General features: G+C 44.5%; 1 long non-coding RNA gene across 1 annotated transcript in view; it reads left to right on the top strand.

Annotated features, from left to right (window-relative positions):
- Window positions 1–8,729, top strand: part of LOC139111460 (uncharacterized) — a 29,969-nt gene extending 21,240 nt beyond the window's left edge. The window contains exons 4-5 of the long non-coding RNA XR_011547210.1: window positions 8,437–8,532; window positions 8,630–8,729. This is a non-coding gene — a long non-coding RNA (uncharacterized lncRNA). The remainder of the gene's footprint in view (window positions 1–8,436; window positions 8,533–8,629) is intronic.
- Window positions 8,730–16,699: the final 7,970 nt, after the last annotated feature.

The following is a 16,699-nucleotide window of genomic DNA, read 5'->3' as shown; positions in this document are numbered from 1 at the left end:
TTATAATTGGCGGAAATACTTCGCTCGTGAATCGCATATAAATGACGATTTGCACGGGCAATTGCAATTTCAAGAAAACATGCGGCAAATTAGCTCTCTCGATTTTGAAACAATTTCATATTTATGCGTGGTATTACTCCAATATTGTTTGCAATACCGTCGACTTTTTGTATAAAAATTTATCGTATTTTTCGACTGCAGCTCGTTCTTGAAATATAAACGGGGAAAAAGTATGCGCTAGCACCAGCGTAAAAATTAACGGGAAAGATTTCAATTACAGTTCACTGGTATTAATTATCTCGCAATACTCAATCAATCGCAGTCACGTGTTTTTGATACTACTAGATGTGCTGTGGGCGTGTTATTTAATTTACTTCTACGTTAAAGGAAACTATTTTGCATGTAATAATTTCCAGTAACGAACCGGAGGTGCATAATTACATCTTGCATGGCACTTTAAACGTCCTTTGTTTAATAATAACGTATAATATATATACGTTCGGGTAATAACTTCGAAAATGTTACCGAAACATCGCGATAACTTCGTCGTTTAAAATAAGTTAATTTATAACTTTTCGACACCCGATCTTCACTCTCGACGCAAAGTGAGTCAAACGAGAAAAGTAATTAGCGTCGCGGTGAAACGGCGACGTTTAAATCATCCGCGTCTTCTTTTTTCGATTGCGGGAAAAAAAACTTGAAAGATTTGCGCGGACTTTTGATATATTCTAAACATATAAGATTCCGCGCGGACGATCGCCCGTCAAACATTAACTTAGTATCGCCGAGAACTTTTCTTTTAATCGTAAATCCCGTTTCTCGGGGAGATGAAAATATCTGCCGTAGTTTCCGAATGTTCCACGGCGGGCGTCGCTCCTCGAAACGAATTGGCGTGGAGCGGAGGAGCACGTCGGCACGCAAATTTCCCGGCTCTAATCGAACTTTCGCACACCGTCTTCTCGGGCGCAACGAGGCGTCCGACAGGATTCTGTCGAGCGTCGAACTACGGACGAAGGACGCGACTTGAAAGAGAAATTTAGCTCCGCGTATTTGGCGAAGGGGGGGAAAAAAGAAAAAAGTCCCGGCTACCATCTCGTAAAAATTGTGAAACAAATTGATAAAAAAAATTGAGAGATTGTCGAAATTAAAAAATCTATCGGCGGACTTAATAAATTCCTAAAATTCGCGATAAAATAAACGGAATTAAAACGGAAATAATTAGCGTGTTTATTTGCACGCAAAGTGGATCGCGATAGATATTTCATCGGTTTTAATTAAGGCTTTTGACGCGCTGCTCGTCTGTTGATCTTCGGTCACCGCGAAATCGTTTGAGACGAAAAGGGAAAGGGAAGATGAAAGGGGACGGACAGAAGCCGGAGACGGCTCGATTCTTGCCGAGGTGCGAGATGTACGAGTGTTTGCAAAGTGCTCGTATTCGCGAAAGAGACGTGAACTTGTAAAAGTTGCAGGCCGCTCCTTGAACTAACAATAAGCCTATTCTTTTTCATCATCGTCGTCCGCGAGATCTTTAAAGAGCACCGACCCATTTGACGGGGCTTCTCGAGCGAACGAGTCAATCGAGACAGAAAAACGCGTGACTTTATTTCACCGGGGTATTTCAAGATTTTAAGACTCCCCGATACTTTCGGCTCCTCGAAATTTATCAAAGCCGCACTTTTCGGCGAGATATTATTAATTATTTAAGAATCCATGCTTGAGCCATCAAATATTTACCTCGGATGGGAAGAAAATATCAAGTAAAATTCTTTCAATCACACTAAGTTTGCGCTTTAAAATTTTACAACGGTTTCGAGTATTAATAAACCACGGTACATTTGAGCGGGATGTTCACGCCGATGAAGGAATCAGCAGTTTTCCTATAGCCCGGGGAAATTGGAAAGCAAGTTCGGAGGAAACGAGGCTGCGCCATGCAAGAGTGATGCGAGATTTTCCTTCAAGGATTTCGAAGCGAGATGTGTTCTGTTGCCGCCGAAAGTAGGTTACTTACCGTTCGTCGTGAAACATATCCTAATTTGTAAAAAAAAAAAACAAAAAAAAAAGAAAGAAGAAAAAAAAATTTTACACCGTACAAAAATTTCACGACCTCGCGTGCTTTCCAATTTCGTATTCGCAAAATGACATTTATAAGGGCGCAATTACGCTTTTATCGCTCGATCGACCCAGTTCAGACTACACGGAAACTGCCAAGTCGAACCTCGCAGGACAAGAACTTTGAGATTTTCCTCGGGATTTGCTCGGCTGCAAACAATGACAAGAAAGTATGACCCTAAGTAAGTGTGTAAGGACAAGGCGGTGTAACCGTACTGTCAGTTCCCACGGGCTTTTCGTTCTCGCGCGCATCCTCGTGCAGGACGCTGCGGCGGCGGCGGACACTTGGTGAGATCCTGGCGCGTGCGGATTAGCCCTTTCACTTCTGGCGTGTCATATGTATCGGTTTACAATAGCCATCGCGGATCGCATATTGGGTTTCGTTGACGCTTCAGCGGCGAAATAAGTTTGCGCCTGTCACCGCGGATATAAAGTACTCCGGCGCGTTAAACGGCTCGATAATTAATCCTAAATTAAGCTCCCCGACGAATTAAAAATTCGCGCCTGAAATTAAAGCGTCGATTACCCCGCTCGTAGTTGCAATTCGATTTCGAATGGAAGATATATTTGCCAGTTAAAAAATAATGTCGACGGAAAACAGGCAAATCGAGGCGATTCTGATTTCGAGGTCCTTCCACGTCCGGGAGTCGAAGTAAAAGTAGGTGACCGTAATATCGCGGTGATGTGTAAGGCGTTGCGCGCAGAAAGATCTGTGAGCGGAGGAGAGCGGAGACGTGGCGCGACTTGTTGGCCTTAAGACGAGGAGTACCCGTCGCGGCAAGTGCGACACGTTTCACCCTAAATCCTCTTTCCTCGAGGCGGAGCCCCGATAAATCCGTATTTGTTTGCTTCGGTCGGACGCCGGTGTCGCATCCGACGAAATTGCGTCGGGATGAATTCCAGGCAGCTCCCGGTAAAAAGGACATCAGCCGTAATTGAAGGAGGAGGAATAGGCGGGGGGAGGGAGGCGCATGCTGCATTCATGATGTTATTTCATAAATAAGAATATTCCGGATTTGGATATCGATGTATTTTTCCATAACGAGAACCGATAAATATTTCGTTCAGCGAGTAAAAAAAAAAGAAAAAAAAAAAACGAGGTTTACTTTGTATATTCGCGGAAAATTTGATGGAAACTAACGTAAAAAGATGTCAGAGTAAAATAAACAATGCGATATTTCGGACTCTCACTTTTCGGCGACATTTTCGAATCGAAGGCCCGACAGACTATACGAAGACGAATCTTATTACAGATCTATCCCGACCGAATGTACGTCCTGGCAGTAGGTCTCTATAGGGAGGAATAGTGTTCGGGGATTATCCCTGCGGTCGTGTGACCGGTCGGGCTCTTTCTCCCGTCTAGCCTGCCGTTTGTTACGTTCGGTCGACCGTAACTTACGGGATTTCTGTCCTTAGCAGGAGTCTTTCCTCTGTACACCATTTCCCGTGTTCTCTTTTCCCCTTCTATTAATTCATATAAATAACCCCAGACTGCCTGATAAAAATCATACCAGTCTTGATATTTAATAAAAATAATGGCACGAGACTCGGCCGAGATCGTGCCAAATGTTTTTTTTTTTACCGCCAGCTTCGATAGAACTCCTTGGGAATGCACGATCATTCATTTTACTTAATCGCAAATTTACGCAAATCTTCCATTTCATTTCTCTTCTTATCAGCGGGCTCGCTTCTAAATCAGATTTAGCCTCTCGAAATATCGTGGTGCAATTTATATACGCTTGGAAATATTATAGACCGTTTATATTTGTTTAAAAAAATTATTTCACTCGCGTCGTATTTTATTTTATTAATTTGCAATTAGGATTTTTTTTTAATAACAGCGCGCGCGAAGTTTATTCTAGTATAATAAAATTATTTCATATGTGATTATGATTCGCACGCGTAATCGCATAATTAGAAATTTTTTTTTTTTAACTAGTTTGTCTGTTTAGTCACTCGTCCGTTTATATTTGAAACCTGACATCAACCTCAACTGTTCTAATGCACAAAGACCTTGACGACGCGCTTGTTGAGCTCATTAAATCGCGCCGGCGACTTCGACAGCCTGATTATGCGCCTAACAGCGTCGTCATGCTCAAGGGACGCTTGCGGGTACTTGTTCCGTGACGTTCAAACGGTTGATCCGTTGTTCTCTCACCGACAATGCGTACAGGGTGTCTCAAAACCGATCCTCTCGTTATTCCCGACGTCTCTTGAGATCTTGAACAAAGTGTGCGAACAAATTTTCGTCAAGTTCCTTTAGAACGAAATTAGTCAAGGTTTCCCCGAATAAAAGTTTAAAATTAACGAAGAAACAACTTTGGAAGTTACATTTTCAATTTTTTCGGCGGTATTTAACTTTTGATTACGGTATCGGTGGGACTGAAATATAATGCCTGCTCGAAATGTATCGGGGGGTCAAACCGCGTTGCCAGTAGAACGTCTCGAAATATTTCCGGCGTGCCGCGAAGTGGAAATCGGGTCCTCCGAATAATTCCGTACGGTCGTGACATCGGCTGACGTAACGTGCACTTCTGGGCCAATTCTTGCGCGGGCATGCAAATTACCGGCGGGTCCAGTCGAAACGGCCGGGGTAGTCCCAAGAGCGTGATCGAACGTCGCGGAAATAGCGCAGCTGGCAATAATTTTTGGGACACGAAGCGACGCACCGACAGGGAGAAAGCGCTGAACGCGGCAGTCGAGGGTGAATTTCGATTTTCGAATAATCAAAGAACTCGGAAGAGGGAAAACAACGGCCGAGTCGCCGCGGCGATTATTTAACAAAGTAACTCGCCGGACAAAGGCGAGCGTCAAAGTAATTAGCTCTCGTCGAAGGGGAAACAATAGATTTGAAGAAGAAACCCTCTCGCTCGTTCCGCGTCTAGTTTACTTGCCTTTGTAGCAACACATCCCATTACCAGGGTGAGCGCGAGTAGTCGCTGAAGATTCCCGTAGGACGCCCGGAGATTTATCGAGGGAATCGGAACAAGCGCGATCAGGGACGGACAGTTGTTTATCGCGTCTTCGATCCGGCCCTTGAAAAATGTAAGGGACAGAACTCTCATTGACTTTACGATGTGGAGTCCTCTGAATCTACTCTCGGTGATAGGAGTACTCCTCCCCTCCTCCTCCTCCCCCCCGTCCCGCCCTTTGCGCCTGGCGCCGTAAGGAGGAAAGACGAAGTGGTCAGTGAACGTCGACCGGAAGGAAGCGGGCGCGCGGATTCGATACGTTCGCTCGTGTCGGAGCACTTTCTTAAATTAGTTACAAGGCGGCCCCTCTTTTTTCCTCCCTGCGCCGCTTTCTTCCTCCGTTCCTTCCACCGTTCTTTCTCTCTTCGGGTCGTTCCCAGAAGGCGTCCATTGTGGCTTCCGTCCCGGTGAATAGTGGCCTCGTCCAATTACTTTTTAATCTCCCGCTACATCGCGCCCGGCCCAATATCTCCTCCCGATTATACAGTTACCCTGCGAGCGTGAGTTGCACGGGATGCTGCGAAAGTACGGGAATCAGTAATAGAGCTCCACTTTCGGCGGACTCGAAATGGAGCCCCCGTCTTCGACCCGCTTAATCGGCGCGGTAATTAGAGCTCCTTCAATAACTCTAGGGAAATCACCCGATTTTTTACGAATCGGACGTTCTACATTCATCGCCGGTGCGCATGAAAGTAAGGCAATTATCTTTTTACGGCTGCGAGGCAAAGGCAGACGGAATTAATTAATATTAATTATCCGCGCGCAGCAAAGTGAGCCGATCTCGCAAATATTTCTTTCCCGAAATAAGAGAAACTGATGACTTCGACTCCGAATTTTCTCCCCGATTTTTCTTTCGACAGGAAATAATTTTTTCTTTCTTTCTTTTTTTTTTTTTTTTTTTTGCCGATCCTCGATCGCCGTTCGTCCCAATTTCGTCCCAATTTCAGTCGTATTATTTGCCACGCTCTCTATCACGGCGGATTATAACTTCCTTTGATTACGCTCGGCTCCCTGGCGAATGGATCCCGCGAGTCTTCACGAGAGGATGCGTTGTTCAATTAAAAGTTTTTATTTATTTAGCACTCGTATCCCGGCGAAATATCGAGGCCATAATTCAATAATATTCATCGAATCAATATGGAGCTGTTAATTTGCTTTATAAAGATCACAAGCGGTAACAAATGATAAAGAGCCGCACTAATCACGAGAATAAAAGAAAAAGAAAAGAAAGAAAGAAAAAAAATTATAACAGTAATAAATTTTAATTTAAATAAAATGTTAATTTGAATAAATCTTTAATTGAATTTAAATCATATTTTATATCTCGACATTTCGGCAGTCAGGCGGAAAATATCACAGATTTCGTGACTGATTATAGCTCGAGGGTAAACGAACACGTGACGTTTAAGACGAGAAGGACGCGATTACTGAATTTAGCTTATCGCTAGGGCTGAATTTCGCGGACGGGTTCGCGACGTGTGCGGCGAAGGGCGGATCGTCTCTCGCATTTCTCACGGGTCCGGATGGCGGACGGCAATAAATTACTGTCTGTCTCTGATCGCTCGGCGGCGTGTATCACTTGTCCCGACCGGTCCCCGAACGACTTCCCTGACGCTTATACGTAGGGCGCGAAAAAAGTTTCGTAATGCGAATCGCTTTATGTATCGACGATTTGTACTCGTCGGCGACGGGACACTCGTCGAAGAACTCCCACGCGGTAACGGAATCCCATTCGGTGAAATTCAGTGGGAGACATTATGCAGAACCCTCGTCGTAGATAGGGTAACGTTCTCTCCGACATTATCGAACATCCAAACGTGCGAAAAGTATGAATCGCTTCGTCTATCTCGCGCAGATTTTTCCACGGCAAAAATTTTCTCGACAGGCCCCTTAACTCGCGCGTGTTTAACGTTGCACCATACGTCTCTTCGGGTCCGGATGCGCAAGCGAGTCATATATACATTTTATGCAAAGAGCCGCAAAAAAAATTACGTTCACGTCGAGCTATTGACTTTGCAGTTGCGACTCGTAAATAGTCAATACCGTTAGCAAAGCTGCGCGAAGCAATTGCGGCAAAGCGATCTTCTTTCCCTTGGAAGGAAATTTCTTCCGGCGTAAAATCGTATTCCGCAATTCCCCCTACGATCCGTCCGTTTCTGCCGGGTCCGCGCCAGTGCCAGCAAAAGCGAATGAAAACAGTTCCAAACAGTTCGTCGATTGCTCGCGGATGGATCACATTCCGGTGACTACGGCGCGGAATTGCAAAAATTTTTATGGCCTTCTATTTAACGTACGTGTGCAAACGCGTCCGGAGTTTGCGAATATGTTCTTTGATGTAACCGCTAGCGAGAAGAAACGCAAAGAATGAGATGCGCGGGAGAAAAGGGGTACAAAAAGAGAACGCGAGAGATTTTATTACGTTTTATTCTACTCCAGATATACTAAAATAATGCTTGGTCTTTGAATGTATGCGAGCGAATAGAAAAACCGAAGCTTAATAATAAAACTACACGGCGCAAATATATTTACGTACATATCTTTCTTTCTTTTTTTTTTTTTTTTTTTTTTTAAATTAAACAACGAATATAAGCGCGATTAATTACGTTTACGTGAAAATCTATCTATATAATATAAAATATCTGTGCCGAGATTATCCAAAATATTGTTTAATTGCCTCATAAATCGCCTCTTAAAACTCATGCTGCGCTAGGGTGAGACGTATGGAGGGAGCGCGGGGAGACAGGTAGGGAGAGCGCGGGGAGACAGGTAGAGAGAGCGCGGGGAGACAGGTAGGAAGATAGGTGGTGGGGGAACGAGCGCTAGGCGGCTAGCGGTGAGCGCGAGCCTACGTGCTTCCCCCACTACACTCATCCGGCACAGGTAGATTACGCAGCACGTACATTAAAGAGCACGCGGTCACACCGGAAGTGAGGTGATAAGTCGATGTACGGAGACGTATCCCGGCACGAATCGCATCCTCCACTCTTCTCTTCACACGGAGACGACGGGAGAACAGTTCCCGTCCCATTCAAGTAAGTTTAATCCCCGTTAACGTGTTATACGCATATGCGTATCACCGGGGCGATTATCTCGGCTCGTCGAATGTTCGCTGTAGACTTTCTTGGGGTCAAGCTCCGAGCAACTCAATGTTTTTACGCGTGTCGGTGTGAAGCGGGCGAGATTAAGAAGCAGGCGAGATTAAGCAGCGGGCGAGATTAGGCGGTCGCGACGGAAAATACCACGCGGTGTTCACGAGTGTAACCTTGACCGCGCTTGTTATCGGTCGTGTACGTAGGTAAAACGCACCGACGAGCATCGTCATTTAATAATATAGTTGCTCTGGCTTCTGTTTCAGATGAGGAGAAGGTGAGGTGCCGCATTCCATCCTAGACGTTCTGAGAGGAGGAGGAGGCCTCGGAAAGGCATCGGGCATCGACGGAGCAGCTCCACGGTAAGAATGATTTTTCTCACTTCTTTGATATTAATAATTTTTCAATAAATATTAATGTGAACTCTCCTGCAATTAAATATTAATTTTTATGTTACAGGTTCTACATCCCCGATCATCCTGAGAGGAGGAGGAGGCCTCGGATAGGCATCGGGCATCGACGCAACAACTCGAAGGTAAGGATCACTTCGGCTTCACATAAAATTAATAAAAGAATTTTTTTTTATTTAACTGACTTGATTTACAGCATGTCATTAATTCCCACTTTGTACCTTTTTTCTGTTACAGATATTACAGTGCCGTTTTCGCCGATATTAATATTAAAACGAACCGCCGGCGGTTCGTCGGTCGCTGCGGAAATTCCGAACAGTATTCGGTCGTAATTTTTTGACAGGGCTTTATTTTAAACGCGAGTACCGGACAGTAACGTGCGTTTAGAAATGATCAATAATTTTCGCGAATCATAGAATCACGGTCGGGGTGTTCGCGAGTTTCCAGTTCGCGGAAGGATGACTCGTCACGTCCCAGCTGAGAGGAGGAGCAGGCCTCGGATAGGCATCCTGCATCGGCGGAGCAACTCTTAGGTAAGAATCAATTTTTTGAATAAAATCTCTAATATAAATTTTTACAATTCTCTTTATTAATTTTAATAATTAATGTACATGTCTACAATAACATTTTTCTCTTTCTGTTACAGTCACCGGCAGAACTCAACACCTCCGCTGACGCTCATGCAGTTCGGTGAGTCGCATGGTTTTTTTTTTTCGTAGTTAATACTTAGATCTCTTGAATCGGCAACGCGTCAACGTTGATAGGTTACCCAATTATAAAGACGCGCACGATCTTTCGATAAATAGCGCACGCGAAGCGTCTCCACTGTTTCTCCGAGTAATTTTTAATTCTCGAGAGGAAAATTTGTAAGTAGATAACCGTACCATTTTGCGACTGGAGAACTTCTCGGTTAAGATTCAATCGAGTCTCGTGGCAGTGCTCTTATTGAGACGTGCGATCCGGAAAGTTTTCGTCACCGGAAATTTAATGAGGAAATTTCGCTTATTGTTCAAATCTCTCACGGGGATGAAAGAGGACGAGCGAGCGATTGTTTCCGTAAGCGTTTCCGGTAAGCGTCTGAAAGTAGATCCACCTCGTCAGGCTCGTCGACGCATTATCGGGATGATCCACTTATGACTTATCGTCCCCTTTGCATTCTCGCCTGGCGCTTCTCGCCAATCGTGCGTTCTAAAGAAAATCAATGAAATTTTGTGAGAAAATCGCTTTTAAAATTATAAAAACAAGGTTAAAGTCTTAAATTCTACGGGGAAACGTATTCCTGCGTTGTCTTTTTAAATCGTTTCGCGTCATGTGATATCTAACGGGGATGGCAAAAAGAACGAGGGGATGAATCGAATGTGGATTAGATAAGTCCTCGAAAGTACGTGGCGTCCGACAAAGAGCATAAACCAAGGAAGGAATAGTCGATATCTCGCTCTCTTACTGAGCGGGAACGACAGGGAGGCGAACGATAACGACGTCTCCCAAAAGGCTGCGGCCAGATAGGAAAAGAAGCCCTGGAGGAGCCGCGAAGTAGGAAATAAGCGGGAAAGGGCGAGAAGGGCTGCGTCTGAAAACTTTCTTTACGGGTAGACTCGTAAAATCCTGCGCGAATCAACGGCGAAGAACGGACTGTCGCGAGAAACGATGACGGTTCGAAGGAAAATAAAGTTCTCCATTTGCGTCGGACGTTCTAAGATCGGAGTGCCCCGCGGTAGATGATAAACTGCAGGTGCAGGAGAAATATTTAAACCGTGAACGGAAGGTCGCAACGTTTCGCCTCTGCTGCGAATTCATATCAGGGAATCGGCTGAGCTCATAAAGCCGGCATTCTTAAAGCGATCGGTATGCTGGGCGGGTTGTAATTTCGAAGTGAACGGCACGTTCGCCGTGAGCACACACTCGTGGGGTTAAGTGGCGCATTCAGTGCGAAAACTTGCTCCGTTGCGTCGGAAAAATCTTCGAGCGCGGGGCTAAGGGCGCTCGTAATTGAGTCCCACGAGAAACTCCGGCCCGAGTCGCGCGGGAACGAAGCACTTCCACGTGCAATATACCTCGCGTTCTAATTTCCCGGCCGTAACGTGGAATCAGTCGGCGGCATTTACGTCGAACCGGGCGGACGAAAAGGAGAAAAGGGGATCGCGGGAGACGATCCCCCGCGACGGCGGAGAGAAACTTTGCATGTCGCGCTGCCGTAAGGAGCTCGCCGTTTAATTTCCTGTTTATAATTCGCGACATCGGAATCGCTTAAAATATTCGCGGTAAGACGGATCAGTTCTTCGGCGAACTGGGACAGGCCTTCGAAAAGAGTAGGAAATAAAAAAAAAAGAAAAAAGAAGAAAATCTCGAGAGTAGAAATTAATAGGTTTCCACGCGCTTTTCGCTCTTTCGCTCATTTCGAAATATCGCTAGTTTTTGACACGGTCGGCGCTTAATCAAAAAGAACTTTTTAATCGCGAGGATTATATATAATTTCATCGAATTTTTGCACTCGCTTTACGCGCCAGTGATATTCAGATCGCAGTTTATCCCATTACTGAAATTTACTCAGGATATTAAAGCGCGTAACCGGCGGCGCTTTGATAACGCAATAATGACAACGATATCGTCGCATTGAAGTATCGAGCGGGCTCGCTATTTGTTCGATCGCTTCGGAATTCAACTCGTTCCCGCTGACGCATCCGGTGATTGTTGTAGCGACCCGGGACGACCCCGAAACGACTCGATTCGAACGAGCGTCGATACAAGACTTCCGTCCCGGGGTTTTACGACGCCCGAACCCTTTCGCTACGAGCTATTTAACCCTTCAACCCCTTCACGGACATTAAACCTCTGCTAGCCGACTTCCGGCGTGTCGGGTGACCGGAAGCGAACCGGTGTTTCCATCGCAAGTAGTCGTAATAGAATCGTTCGGGCTTCTCATTGGTGGGGAGGGAACAAAAAAAAAAAGAAAAAAAAGAAAAAAGGATCGATGCGATTACTGGCCGCTTGAAAACTTCCAATCGACCCTATTTTCCTCCGCCATTGCTACCAAATAATAACTAGATCCGACGCGCTCCGGATTTCTCGAAGCTCTCTCTTACGAGAAAATATTTCAGACGAATACTCCTATGACGAATCGTCGATTCCATAAATAGCCTTGATTACCGATCCTTCAGTTTTTTATCTACGGCCTCAGGTTGAGCTTTATTATAGCGCTCGCAACGTAGACGGTATCAACGACAAAATGCAATCCATTAAGCGTGCGCGTAAGGAGGATTAAACAAATAAACAAGCTCTTATAAATCGACCCACTTCCGTTACAGCTCACCTCGCGATGCTCGTTCACGTATGCCGCTTTTATCGCGCATTAAAAACAGCGACTTTACAATTTCCACTGCCTCGCAGTTACGGGACGATCGGGCGCTTTACGTTCCGGATGGGTTGAAAGCCCACTTAGTTTTCGACTGCTCGATACAACGGACTCGGGGGAGCCTCCCGGCGGAGGTTTAATATCCGTAAAGAGAGATAGGACGGTTAAATAGCTCGTGGTGATGGGGAACGAACGAGGGGGCCGTAAAACTCGGCCAACGTTTCCGCGTCGCTGAAAAATTATTACGTAGGACTTCGTAGAATTTTTTCGCGAGTCGCCATTCTGCCGCCCGTCCCGGCGCGACTTTTTGCATTCCAACGTGGCCATTAATAAGACTCGCGAGCAACTGGAAACGCCTGAACTGATTCCAAAATATCAGGGACCAACCGCGGAACGGTGGCAAATTATTTCCAAAAGCCTTCAGATTTTAAGATAAAATTTTTATAAATTTTATGCCGGTCAGCGCAACTCATATCGCAACATCCATTCGCCTGAATCTGTCAAATTTTTTTTCGCAGAACAAAATTCGTACACGCAAAGACGTAAATACGTAATTTTACCGCGCAGGAATTCGATGCAAATTTTAACAAGTATTATAATTTTATTTGTTTACAAATTTACATATCGCTTTTGGCGCACGTGTATACAGAATACTCATATTCTGTGAGAGTAATCTGTGAATATTGAAAGAGAACCCGTGCACGTTTCCGCACACGAATAATAATATATTTTTTAAGTGTTGTCGACTTGTTAATTATTTATTAAAAAAAAAAAATATCTTTGGTTACTTCTGATGCATAAAAAAAGAAAATTATCACGCCCGTTATCCGAAATGTGAACGAAACTAGGTCGCCGTGCCTCGCAAATTATTTCTATTCCAAGTACTTTTTTTTCTTTTCGCTTCTTCTTTTTTGACTGATTGAGGGTCAAACGAACTTTGACGAGAGTTGTCAAGTGTTGCGAAACTTACGTCGGCGTCTCCGCCATCGATCCAATTATTTCGCAGAATAATCGTCCTGCTTTCTCTACAACTTGTCCTAATATTCGTCATTTGTCGGAATATTAACGTAGCCCGCTCGAACGATTCTAAACTCGCTCCAAGAAAGTTCCCTCAAATACAAATTCCGGTAAAGGCGGGACAGAGGGAAGAGAAAGGGAGGATCAAGACCTCGGTGGTGTAACGACTAAAAATTGTCCAATTATTTTCACGGTGCGCGGAAAGGAGTTTCGCGTAGCCCACGGAGACGATTCAGCCTGCCGTGAAGAGCGGCGAAGTGAAAGATTATCGACTGCACTGAGTTCCGTGACATTTCTTCCCGAGTGAGTTGCTCCGTTCCGCAGCCGTGAATTCCATTTCTTTGGCACGTAAAATTTTTCCGATAAAACGGCGAAACAACAATAAGACGCGCCCCGGGTGTCGGCGGAATACGTAAATGCATCGACCGCGTGAAAACGAAAAACGTTTCTGCCGGCGAAAAAATAAAAAAATAAAAAAAAAAGGGAAAAAAAGAGACACGGAACTTTTGGCCCGGTCTAATTGAATAGAATTTACCGCGCGCGACGGACAGCCCGCGAAAATTTCAATATCGCAGCCTCCGCGGCGCGTCAAAGCGAAGGAGAACATTGATTGCGACGAGGAGTCTCGCGGTATTTTCTTACAGGCGCCTTCGCGCGATCAGTAGTTGCGGAATTCACTTCCACCTCGTAAATTTTATTCTCCCTCTGAATTTTATTCCTATTATAAATTTCATTTTTGCGACTCGCGAAAATATTTTCTCGGAATCGCGGCGTACGCGACGAGACACGCGATGCAGGGTTTGCGAAACGTATTTAAAACTCCCGGCGCAATAAATGCTTCCATTGCGAATACGAGAGCGCCCATAATGGATTATATTCGCAGTAAAATATTTATTATAATTTGGCCTATCGAACGTGATAAAACTTTCAGTCGCATTAGCAAGCGCGCGGCATTATGCACGCTAATATCATACGATAACATCTCTTTCAATACGTATTAAGCATGATACTGTGTTTGGCGCGCTCGCATTCATAATTAAAACTACGCCCGCAACATTAATAAAACGTCGGATTCATCTCGCCGAGAGAATTACACGGGGTGGGCTCGTGTCATCGATTAGTGTCGCCGAAGCGACAAATAATCGGGCGCAATGCGAGACGCGTCACCGCGGCTTTCAATAATTTCTCATTATCTCACTTTCGAAATCGTCCCTCCCCGTCTCGCGCGATAAAGCATTATTCATTTCACTTAACAATTCCTTTTTACGAGTCAGATGGGATTGATATTTATTTCACGCATAGATTGATATCTATTTCATATTTTTCGTCGGAAAATAACTAAAAATAAATACCCTTCCTATGGGCGAGGTTTCTAAAAATAAATGTTTGCAATATCTCACCTTTTTTTTTCCTTTTATTTTCTTTTTTGATTTATCAAACGTATTGTACTGGCATCAAAACGTGAGACATCTCGAAAATAGTGCGTTTTAATGGAAAATCTGGTCGGAGAAAAGGGGATGTTTATCATATTATCTTTTTATTTTACAAGAGGTACGATAGCGCCGATGTGCAGGCGCCTTATCTATGTGAAGCACCCTGTGTACTAGATTTACCTGCGATGTATAGATAGAAGCAGGAAACTTTTTATCTCCTCGTCTTAAGTTTTCGCGAAGATCTCGCCGAGGAGATGCCGGATATAAGATACTTTGTAGTTTTTCTTTGTAATGTCGGCAGTCAAAAGTCTTCTCTCCCTGGCGTCTAACCAGGAAAGTCTGTCCTTAAACGGCAACGGGCTAGATGGAAATCATGAAATCATAGAACGTGAAGTTGAACGGTAAAAATATCCCGAATTATGCGCGTGTTTTCGCGTTGCCTTTCGTTTCCTTCCTCCCTAATTCTTACGACGCATTTTTCTCGGACAATTTCCTCCGCGAGTTTCTCGCGACACTTAAACGCGCCCCGCAGCAAGATTGTCTTTAATCGATCGCCGTTACGTTGCCATCGCGATTGAGCGGTTAACAAATATACTTCCCGCAAACGGTATTTTCGTCGAAATTAATTAAAAATAGGTTCAAAAATAATACTACAAAATAAATTTCGTAGATAGGAAAAAAAATTTTTTCCAACGCATGCACTCGCACATACGTGAAACGCAAATATCGAATATCAAAACTTTATGTTCACAAAACCGTATTCCAAACAAAAGTGTTCCGAATGATTATTACGCGCAATAACTCAGCTTGCTCATGCACGATTAACGAGTAATAAGAAATGTAGAAATTACAAAGGATGCTTTTATCATCATTGCAACACTTGATCGCGAGACCGTTCGTAAAAAAAAAAATTAAAAAAGGAAAAAAGAAAGGCAAAAAAAAAAATAAAATGTTGGCACAACTTTTTCGTAGAAGCAGCGCGACGGAGGTAGGAATGGAATATGTGAAATGTAAACGCACATGTAAAAAGGGAACGAGACATTTAATACAAAAGCTATCTTTATTCCTTTAATCTCATATCAGTCGTGAAAAATCCTTCGCTACATCCAAAGTACATACGACATGTGCAGAATCGAATACATTACGTTATACACGGTAATACAAATCGTATTGCTCAATCGTTCGGAACATCATGTGTACCTGGAGCTGGGTGTACATGTGTCGGGGTACGTGTACATGTGTGCGCCGTATATGCGGGAGGGCGAGTACGTAAATGAGTGTATATGTGCGCCTGTCCATATATGCAAGATTGTGCTGCGAGCATCGGAGAGTCGTAACTCTTCGCGGGAGTTTTACGGTCGAGAAAAGGAGGGTGGTTTACGTGGCAGGGGAGGCTGGCGGGGGGAGGGCTGGGTGGATTCGAAAGAGATCGATTCGAATGTGGCTTTGGCCCTCATTTTCTCGTGTATACTTAATGTTATCCTCCTCCTTCTCTCTTTCCATCTCTCTCACTCTCTCTCTTTTTATCTCGCGTCTTTCGCTATCTTTCCATTACACATACTCTTTTTCTGATCGATTTCGCGGCTGAAAATTTATGGACTCCGCGGTTGCAAAATATTTTTCTTCCGGGACACGTAAAAAGAAAGAATAAACAAGGTCAAGTGTATACCTATTTGCAGCATTGTCTGTGTTTCGTCGCGAGCAGCGTTTAATCTTCTAAAACAAATGTTTGCGGAAATCGCGGGAGGTTTAACTACGGATTTAAATGTCAAAATTTAATAGATAAATATAATGATTTCCGATAGCCCCCGCGGGGACGTTTTCCATTTAGCGAAGAAACCCCCGACGTTCCCCGCCGTGTTCGCTACCCTTAAACTTCCAACTGACATGCATATCCGACGGATGGAGTTACTCTGAGTTTCGTCGGGCGACTGATTAATGCATCGACGTGTGATTACATTTACCGGAAAGCATCGTAGCAGCACGTTGTGAATGCGAGAGAAGTTAATAGGACGGGCTGCCTTCCTCGCGAGATTTTCCCCGGCGCGAATGTTTCACTGCGCGCGGGAGGAAAGCCGATTAATATTCACGACCGATCTCGGTACGCTAAGCCTTTATGCGATGAAATTCCGCGCGTATGATTTCCTTGCGAAAATTTAATTCGACCGATTTATCAGAGTGGAATTTTGTTCCCGCGGTCTCTCCATATCCGCACCGAAAACATTAAAAGTCATTGAAACAATCGCGAATTGTCTCCGCGTAAAGCCAACTCCGTCTCGTATAATTTCCTCCCGTGAAATACGCTTCGAAAAATGTA

This window comes from Cardiocondyla obscurior, linkage group LG24, assembly GCF_019399895.1.
Source record: "Cardiocondyla obscurior isolate alpha-2009 linkage group LG24, Cobs3.1, whole genome shotgun sequence".
Taxonomy (NCBI): Eukaryota; Metazoa; Arthropoda; class Insecta; order Hymenoptera; family Formicidae; genus Cardiocondyla; species Cardiocondyla obscurior.
This window is presented reverse-complemented; position numbering and strand designations above follow the sequence as displayed.